The sequence below is a fragment of the Cloeon dipterum genome, chromosome 4 (assembly GCF_949628265.1).
Source record: "Cloeon dipterum chromosome 4, ieCloDipt1.1, whole genome shotgun sequence".
In the NCBI taxonomy this organism is placed as follows: Eukaryota; Metazoa; Arthropoda; class Insecta; order Ephemeroptera; family Baetidae; genus Cloeon; species Cloeon dipterum.
The window spans coordinates 32,207,310-32,217,100 of NC_088789.1; positions in this window are offsets into that span (position 1 = coordinate 32,207,310).

Here is a 9,791-nt window from a genome sequence, read left to right on the forward strand (position 1 = left end):
AAAAACTGCTGTATACTGCCCCTAGATCGTCGGGAGGACTGTTTTCGGTGTGCAGACGAAAAATTAATTATTGTGTTTCAAATGTGAGGGAAGAAGAGAGTGATGTGTGTTTACATATCATTATACAGAGCGGACGTTTTATCAGAGCGACGCCGAATGCGAACGAACGAACGGAGGGAGAAAAAAAAGTGTAAATGCGCGGCGGCGGCAGCGACGACTCGCGGCGGAGACACGATGTTTGGATGTTCAAAACTCGATGAATAAAACATTACACACACACACACGGCTCTAATACTTGTAAATTACTACTCCCTTTTTGAACGATCAATAAAAGGAATGTCATTTTTGTATGCAAGGATGTACGAATGTGGCCTTTCATTTCAACGACTTCCCTCCCTTTTATCCTCTTTTTTAGACGTCAACACACTTTGGATGGAATAATTTCTTTTTATCTTTTTACTGTTGCAATTTAGAGCATCCATCGGGGCTGGAAATTTTCGCGTACTCGGGAATAACCGGAAAAATTCGTTTAAATGAGAATGGGGTTATTTTTCGAGACATGAGGCGAGGAAATTTATTAAGTGACACTTAAAGAACGTCTTTGATGAAGTTTCTGAGCTCACCAATCGATTCCTGAGGGTCGAATTAGGTAAAGTGGATATTTTTCGCGGCCAAAATGTCCAGCGCGACGTGCGAACTTTTTTCCCGCCAAAACAATAAGAACGTATTTGCGAGAACTGCGCATGCGTGAGAGCTGGTTTGAGCACTTGCAGAGAGACCGCCTGTACGAATGACTTTGTCAGATCCAGCCAGCTCCCACGCATGCGCAGTTCTCGCAAATACGTTCATATTGTTTTGGCGGGAAAAAAGGTTCGCACGTCGTTTTGGACTATTTGATCGCAAAAAACATCCAATTTTACTAATTCGACCATCAGGAATCGATTGGTGTGCTCAGAAACGCCATCAAAGACGATCTTTAACCAATTTGAAGTATTATTTGAGACATTTTCATGGAATGACGAGCACCCCGGGATTTCCCGGAAAGGTTTTTTCGCATTATACCGAGTAAATAATATTAGAACATTTTCCCGGGACTGTTGCGAACCTGGGAAATCATAAACTCGGGACAAAAAAATATTCCGGATGGACGCTCTAGTTTGAATCGACAATTTTTAGCTCTCTTTGTCAACATAGTAAGTGATACGGAATTGACAGAGTGGTGGGTGAGAGCTGAGAGCTGGAGTGCTGGACGACGGGAAAAATGCGTCGATCCGAAATGCATTTGCATCGAGAGCAGTTCAAACACGGATCGTTAGCAAATCGCGGGCGGCGGACGGCGGCGCTATTTGCATTTGCATGGAGGCTGACTGCTGAGTGTGTATGAGAGAGAGAGAGAGAGAGAGAGAGAGAGAGAGAGAGAGAGAGAGAGAGAGAGAGAGAGAGAGAGAGAGAGAGAGAGAGAGAGAGAGAGAGAGAGAGAGAGAGAGAGCACCTTAATGGCCGGTGAGCGGCGGTGTTGGCGCGCGCCGAGTGACAATAATAGAATTACCACTCACATCGGCTGCAGCGGCTTTGATGGAGCCGCCAGCCCGCCCGCCGACACACGACTATCAGCGCGCTCTACGACTCCCTCGAGATTCCTCCGGCGGCCCGCACCGTACGATCGATTGCCGCCCGCCCGGCATCACCCACCCCCCGCCCCCACCCGGTGCACGGCAAGCGCCAACCCGTAAATTTAATGAGTATAAGAGAGGTCGATGGATTAAGATTTTCACAGTTTGGCAGCAAAGACCTGAATTCTTTACGGATGAAATTATTTAATTTGTGTATTAATTGATATTCAGACAATCAAAGCTGAATTTTTAAATTCAATTATTGATAAATTATAAACCTAGGTTTTAGAATTTAGATTTATTTCAAGTAAACGATTTTTTTATGTTATGAAATTTTTATATTTAAACACAATTTTAATTAAAAACAACAGGACTTCCCACATTAACGAACGTTTCAATCGATTCTTGAGGGTTGAAATAGGTTGGATTAATAATTTTTCCAATCGTAAAATGTTTTTTGACGTGCGAGAACAGGCGCAAAGCAAAACGCACGTTGATTTGGCGCGCAAAATGCTTGAATCTTTTGGGTGCTAGTTCGCGATAGTAGAGACATCTACGCATACCGAGCAAGAGCAGCGAAGCACACGCAGTTGGAGCAGTCACGTGACTCAATCCCGCCATTTCATTGGCTAAGAGCAGTCACGCGCGTTTCTTGCGTCTCCCTCCTTTTATAACACCCCCACTCTAAGTAGTGTGACATGCGCAGTAGAGCCACTGCTTGAAGAAAGTGGAAGGGAGAGAGATGCTCGCTTGCTCTTAGCCAATAAGATTGCAGGATTGAGTCACGTGACTGCTGGAACTGCGTGTGCTTCGCTGCTCTTGCTGGGTATGAGCTGCTCTTGCTGGGTAGACATGGCCAAATAAAAATCGATTTTTAATATCGATATTTTTTCTGACGATATTTATCGATTTTTATCGATGTTTTTTATGGCTTAACATGGGTTATATAGGACGATATTTTAACATCGATATTTTTTCAGACGATATATATCGATTTATATCGATAGTCAAAAACATTTGGTGATGTCTAAGCAGATGTCTCTGCCGTCGCCTGATTTCTCTCTCAGCTGCCAATGCCAAGCACGAAGCATGGCTGTGACGTTAGAGGGGAGACGCATGCGCAGTAGTAACCAACAAATTCAAGCGTTTTGCGCGCCAAATCAACGTGTGTTTTGCTTTGCGCCTCTGCTCGCACGTCTAAAAACAGTTTTTACTCGAAATAACTATTTAACCCACCTATTTCGACCCTCAGGAATCGATTCAAACATAAAAAGACTGGTTTTAGTCAGTCTTCACGCGACAAAAAATTGATTAAATTTATCTTTTAAATTTCTCGTAACAATTTTTAATGAAAAATATAAATTTAAATTAATTTTTCAATTTAAATCTTAATTTTACCTTAATTTTAACTTAATTTTAAAGAAATTTAGAAATTTAATTAATAAATATTGGCAGTAAGCTCAATACAGTTAAAATCTATATTAAAAACTTAAGATAATTTATTGTTATGTCCCTATTCTATCCATTCGCAGCTTTTTATCATTTTCTAGAATTCTCACAAAGGAGTGCGCGGAATGAAAATTTCCCATTATTTATTTCCTGGCCTGGATACAGAGGATGTGCTTGTACGTACTCGTTGGCTCGTCATCTTGCTCTAGTTGCTTGGAACGACTATCTCATCTTGTGATTGCTGCTCGAGGGTCGCCGCACGACCAGTCAACACGTTTGATCGCTTTCGTCGCCGCATTAGCCCCGGCGCGCATGATGTTGTTTGCCTTCCAAGTGAAGCGTGCTCGCATGCAAATGCCCCTGATGGATCAGACCGCAGATTGAAAACTTTTCCCATGCATATTTCTTGCGTTGGCAATGCCTGCCAGCCACCAACGCAACGCTGACTTTCATGGAGACTGGGAGTCTCTTTGCTCAGAATTTGTCTGTCATAAATGAATTAATTTTAAAGGTTCCGGCAGCGCCTATAATTGTTGAGAAGGTATAGAGGGAATTCTTAATAATAAAAAGAACAATTTTACAATTTTGAACAAATATTATATGTATTTATTAGTTTTATAACATCGAACATTTTGGGAGCAACTTTTTAATCAAATAAGCGATTATTCAGAGAAGAATTATAATGAGAGGGCTTTAATATTAAGTGAATTTCCACACATTTTAAATGTTCTACTGTTTGATATGAGATGACTTGATATGTTCGCAAAGAGAACGCTTGGAAATGAACCGTTGTTTGCATTCATCACATTCGAATTCAAGCTCCAATAAACTATGTTTCATGGCGAGGTGGTTTTTCAAATGAGAAGTGGAATAGAAACTCTTAGGGCAGTGGGCACAAAGCTTCAATCTGGCTTGGTTGTGCATCCAGTTAGAATGCTGTTTCAAGAGTTTTGCACTTTTATAGTACCTTTTGCAGGGTTCACACTTGAACCCGAGAGCTTTGTGCATCAAACCACGCCATTTGTGATTTCTTTTCATGTGGTACAAGAGCAGATAAGGCTTTTGAAAGCTCTTTGGACACTTGGAACATTTGAACAAAGTTTCTCTGCACTTTTTCAGGTGCGATTGGTACAAGCCTGAACACAGAAACTTGTTTTTACAGCGAACACAGTTAATCTTTCTAATATGCTTTGTAAAATTACCAACAGAAACATCCAATTCACAAATTTTGCAGCGCTTCAATGTGTGCACATTTCTCTCGTGCTTGGATAAATCATAATTGGTTGAGAACATTTCGTCGCATTTGTCACATTTTAGTGTTTTTGTCATGTGTTTTCTAGCAATATGATATTCTAGGTGAATTTTCTTTCTTGTTTTGCAGCCGCAATATTCACAATCAATCATTTTTGCGTTATCTGTTTTGTGTAGAGAGTCTAAGTGAGCCCTCATTTCGATATCAGTTTTGAAAAACGAGACGCAGCCTTTTAAAGCGCACTTGACTGGAAATTCACGATGGACCCTACGAACATGGCGGTTAAAATTTACATTTCCAAGGAATTCCTTGCTACAAAAATCGCATTTGACTATTTTCAGGTCTCTCGGTTTTTCATGCACTTCCTCGTTGTGTTTTTCCCTTTCTTCGATTGTGTAGAAATAAGTGGCACATTGAAGGTTTTCACATCTAATGGCATTCTTGTGTGTTCTCCTCACATGCCTAGGAAAATAGTTTAAGGGTTGCATTTTACCGCAATAGATGCATTTTTTCTGCTTTGAGGTTTTTGTAGAATTTCTTTTAGATTCCATTACTCTATTCTCTTCGTCACAATACTCCTTTTCGCTCTCTGGATGATTTACCTTTTCCAATGGAATCCAGCACTGCTCTATTTCTCCAGCTGCCAAATCATAGTTACTTCATTTAAATAAAAACAAATGAATAAATCAAAATTTTTAAAAATATCCTTTCAATAATATTTTATATAATTAAAATTGTATGCAATTGACCAGTTGCATAAACCCTAAGTGTTTGAAGCCGCCAACAGATGGCGCAACCATACACTTTCTTAAAAATGTAGTTTTAAGGCGCTGCGATTTCAGACTCAATCTAGCTATTTTTCATTCTTTAATTAATATGATTTTTTTGACGTGCTCAAAACCTAAATCGGTTCAGCCAATCGCTGTAGAATCCTGAAAAACTATTTTATGAAATAAAAAAATATTTTCAAACGTTTCTACGGCGAATGGCTAAACCGATTTTGGTTTTCAGCACGTAAAATAAATCACATTAATTGAAGAATGAAAAATAGCTAGATTGAGTCTGAAATCGCAGCGGAAATGCCTTAAAACCACTTGAAACAATTTTTTTAATAAACTCTGTGTTTGCTCCATCTATTGGCGGGTTCGAGCACTAAGGGTTTACGCTAACTGGTCAATTGATTTATAATTTTACCCAAGTAATATTTCCGGAGCTCTCTTGCCGCGTCATCAAAATCCAAAATCCGTGGCCACCAAACCAATTCCTCGTCCGACATTCCATCAAATTTCCACAGAAACCTGAGGGAAAATTCTTTGAATTAATAAAATTCCTGGATTTCCTGCTAGAAACTCACTCGGCTTGCCAGGCGCAAAAGTAGCAAATTGTGTCCTCGTCTTTGATTTGTTCGGCAAACTCGTATCCACAGACGTTGAGAAACCAAGTCTTCAGTTTGTCCTTGTCCAAGTGGACAGCGAAGATGACACCGTCCGCCGTCGGACACTCGCAAATCAAGCACAACGCTTTTTGCAACGACATTTCAGACAGACCAACTGAACCTGAATGGAAGATGGAAGCTTCCAGGTGGCTACAGGTGATCGAAGCGCCACACTCAGGGTGAATCAAGTAGTAATGCGACATTCAAATGATTACCGCACTTATTTTGCTAATTGAATCATAAAACCTTTAAAGATAAAACTATTTTTATTAATTTTAATTGGAACTCAATTATTGTGCCGTAAATTTTAGACGGTTAAATTTGCTTAAAAAATTTGATAAATGAACTTATTCTAGGTCAAATAATAGAACATTTAAATTTGCTTTAATCAATACTCAATTGTTCTTTTATTGAAACGTGAATCAGCAGTTTTAATAGTTAATTTAAAATATGCCTTTAGGCGTGTTCCTCCTTTTTCTCGCGCCAAAGGTTCCATCGGGCAGCAATGTCAGACGCACATCGACGATCATAAAAGTTCCCTGGGATGCGGCTAGCCGGTGGCTCTGCCATAATTTTAACTTTATTACTAAAAAAAATATGAACAAGGTTTTTATTTAACTGATTCTATAATATAAAGAAGCTAAAAATCGTCGATTTCCACTGTCCAGTTATGGATCCTGCACCGTAGCAAGGAATGGCGGAACAGTCTGCATTCAGTCAAAATAAATTCAATTCTATTTATAAAAGGTAACCATTGATTACGATTAACTGTGGTAAATCTAAATAATCATTTTAAGTTCTTTTTGCAATTAATTAATTTTATTGGCTTTGTACTATAACATAAACATCAAAAATATTTGTGAGAAACTCTGATTAAATTACAGTGCAATATATTCAGATAGGAATGTGAAAGATAGTAATTATTCAATTGCACGAATTTGTTGCAATTGTTTTTTGTTCATTATGAGTGAATGCGTTCATTTTACACACAATTGATTTTTCGTGTAATTTTAATGAATTGACCTGAGATGTGCTTGCGAAGAGAACGTTTGGAAATGAATCCATTTTTGCATTCACTGCATTTAAATTTGAGCTAAAACAAATTGTGTTTTTTAGCGAGATGGATAATCAAATTAGAAATGGAAACGAAACTCTTTGGGCAGTGGGCACAATGCTTCAAATTTGAATGGTTGTGTATCCTGTTCAAATGCCATTTCAAGAGTATTGAACTTTTGTAGTACCTTTTGCAGGAATCACATTTGAATCCGAGAGCTTTGTTCTCCAAACCACGCCACTCATTCTTTCCGTGTTTTCTTTTCATGTGGTACACAAGAATAGAGGGCATTTTGAAGCTCTTTGGACACTTGGAACATTTGAACAAAGTTTCTCTGCACTTTTTCAGGTGCGATTGGTACAAACCTGTGCACAGAAAGTCGCGTTTACAGCGATGACAGGAACGCGTTCTAATGTGGTGAGTGAAATAACCGACAGCAACATCTAAAGTACAAATTTTGCAGCGCTTAAATTTGTGCATCCTTAGCACGTGCTTTGATAAATCATAATTGACAGAAAACAGTTCGCCGCATTTGTCACATTTTAGTGTTTTTTTCATGTGTTTTCTAACAATATGTGTATGTAGATCGGATTTAATTTTTGTTTTGTAGTCGCAATATTCGCAATCAACCATTTTTGTGACATCATTTGTATGAACAGAGTCAAAGTGAGCCTTCATTTCGAAATTAGATTTGAAGAACGTGATGCAGCCTTTTAAAGCGCATTTGACTGGAAACTCACGATGGACCTGACGAACATGATTGTTGATACTATCGTTTCCTTTGAATTCCTTGCTACAAAAATTGCATTTGAATGTTTTCAGCTCTCTCGGTCTTTCATGCACTTCCTCGTTGTGTTTTTTCCTTTCCTCGATTGTGGGAAAATATGTGGCACATTGATGGTTTTTACATCTGATAGCATCTTTGTGTGTTTTCTTTACATGCTTTGACAAATTGTAAGAGTGTGAATATAGTTTATCACAGTAGAGACATTTTTTCATTTGTGAACAAATATTGGAATGTGTCTCAGATACCGATTGCACCTCATCCTTTTCGATTTCTTCTTCTTCACTTTCGGGCAGAACGACATCTTCCAATTGCACCCAACATTGCTCAATATTTCCCTCTATAAAATTATCATAGTTATTAGAAAAGAAAAAATTTTTAAGGCATTTTTACAGAAGTAATATTTCCGCAACTCTCTCGCTGCATCGTCAAAATCCAAATTCCGTGGCCACCAAACGAAATCCTCGTCTGACATTCCATCGAATTTCCACAGAAACCTGAGGGAAAATTCTTTGAATTAATAAAATTCCTGGATTTCCTTCGAGAAACTCACTCGGCTTGCCAAGCACAAAAGTAGCAAATTTTGTCCTCGTCTTTTACTTGGTCGGCCAACTCGTATCCACAGACATTGAGAAACCAAGACTTCAGTTTCTCCTTGTCCAAGTGGACAGCGAAGATGGCGCCTTCCGCCGTCGGACGCTCGCAAATCAAGCACAATGCCTTTTGCAACGACATTTCAGACAGACCACCTGAACCTGAATATGGAGGATGGAAGGTGGCAGGTGGCTATATACGATCGCAGCGCCACTCTCAAGGTGAATCGAGGAGTTATAACCAGTTTTAAGACATTCAAATTATTATCGCGCTTAATTTGCTACTCGAATATGCACGAATAAGTCCTAAACCCTACATCTAGTGTTTTATTCAAAAACGTAACATGGCTGACCGTAAGAATACGAATCTTAGGTCGGTGGAGGAAACCAAATGTGGTTTGTTTGCGCATCTAGCTTAAACAATAGCGTGGCGCCTGTTGCTTAATTCACTCCTCCGCGAGTGAAGGAGCATTAAGAAAATTCTAGCAGTGACCGAATGATGAAACTCGAGATTAGAGTTCTTGTCGACTCATTTGATGTGAATAACTCGCTTAAAAGGAAAAGAATCGGCAACGAGGTCACCGGCTCCCTGTGGCCGCTTCCGCGTCTAGCTGTGGGCTCTGCCATAATTTTAACTTTTTTTTATTAAAAAATACGAACACCGTTTTTATTTAACTGATTCTATAATATAAAGAAGCTAAAAATCATCGATTCCCGGTCTAGTTATGGATCTTGCACCGTAGCAATGAATGGCGAAACAGTTTGCATTCAGTGAAAATAAATTCAATTCTATATAAAATGAAACCAGTACGATTGACTGTAGTAAATCTAAATAAAGAAAATAATCATTTTACGTTTTTTTGCAATTAATTAATTTTATTGATTTTGTACTATAAAATAAACATCCAGAATATTTGTGATAAACTTTGATTAAACTACAATGCAATATATTCAGAAAGGAATGAGAAAGATAGCAATTATACATTTGCGTGAAATAGTTGCAAATGTTTTTTTTTCATTTTTAGTGAATGTTTTCATTTATAAACAATTTAATTTTTCGTATATATTTAATGAATTGACCTGATGTGCTTGCGAAGAGAACGTTTGGAAATGAACCATTTTTTGCATGCATCACATTCAAATTCGAGCTCAAACAAATTGTGTTTCCTAGCGAGATGGCTTTTCAGATGAGAAGTGGAAACGAAACTTTTTGGGCAGTGAGCACAGTGCTTCAAATTTGCATGGCTGTGCATCCTATTAATATGCAGTTTCAAGCGATACGCAATTTTGAAGTACCTTTTGCAGGGTTCACACTTGAATCCGAATGCTTTGTGCTTCAAACCATGCCATTCGCGAATTCCATGTTTTCTTTTCATGTGGTAGACAAGAAAACAAGGCTTTTGAAAGCTCTTTGAACACTTGGAACATTTCAACAAAGTTTTTCTGCACTTTTTCAAATGTAATTGGTACAAACCTGAACACTGGAACTTGTTTTTACATCGAACACATTCCAGCTTGATAATGTGTCGAGCGAAATAACCGACAACAACGTCTAATGTACAAATATTGCAGCGCTTAAATGTGTGCACACTTTTCACGTGGCGTGATAAG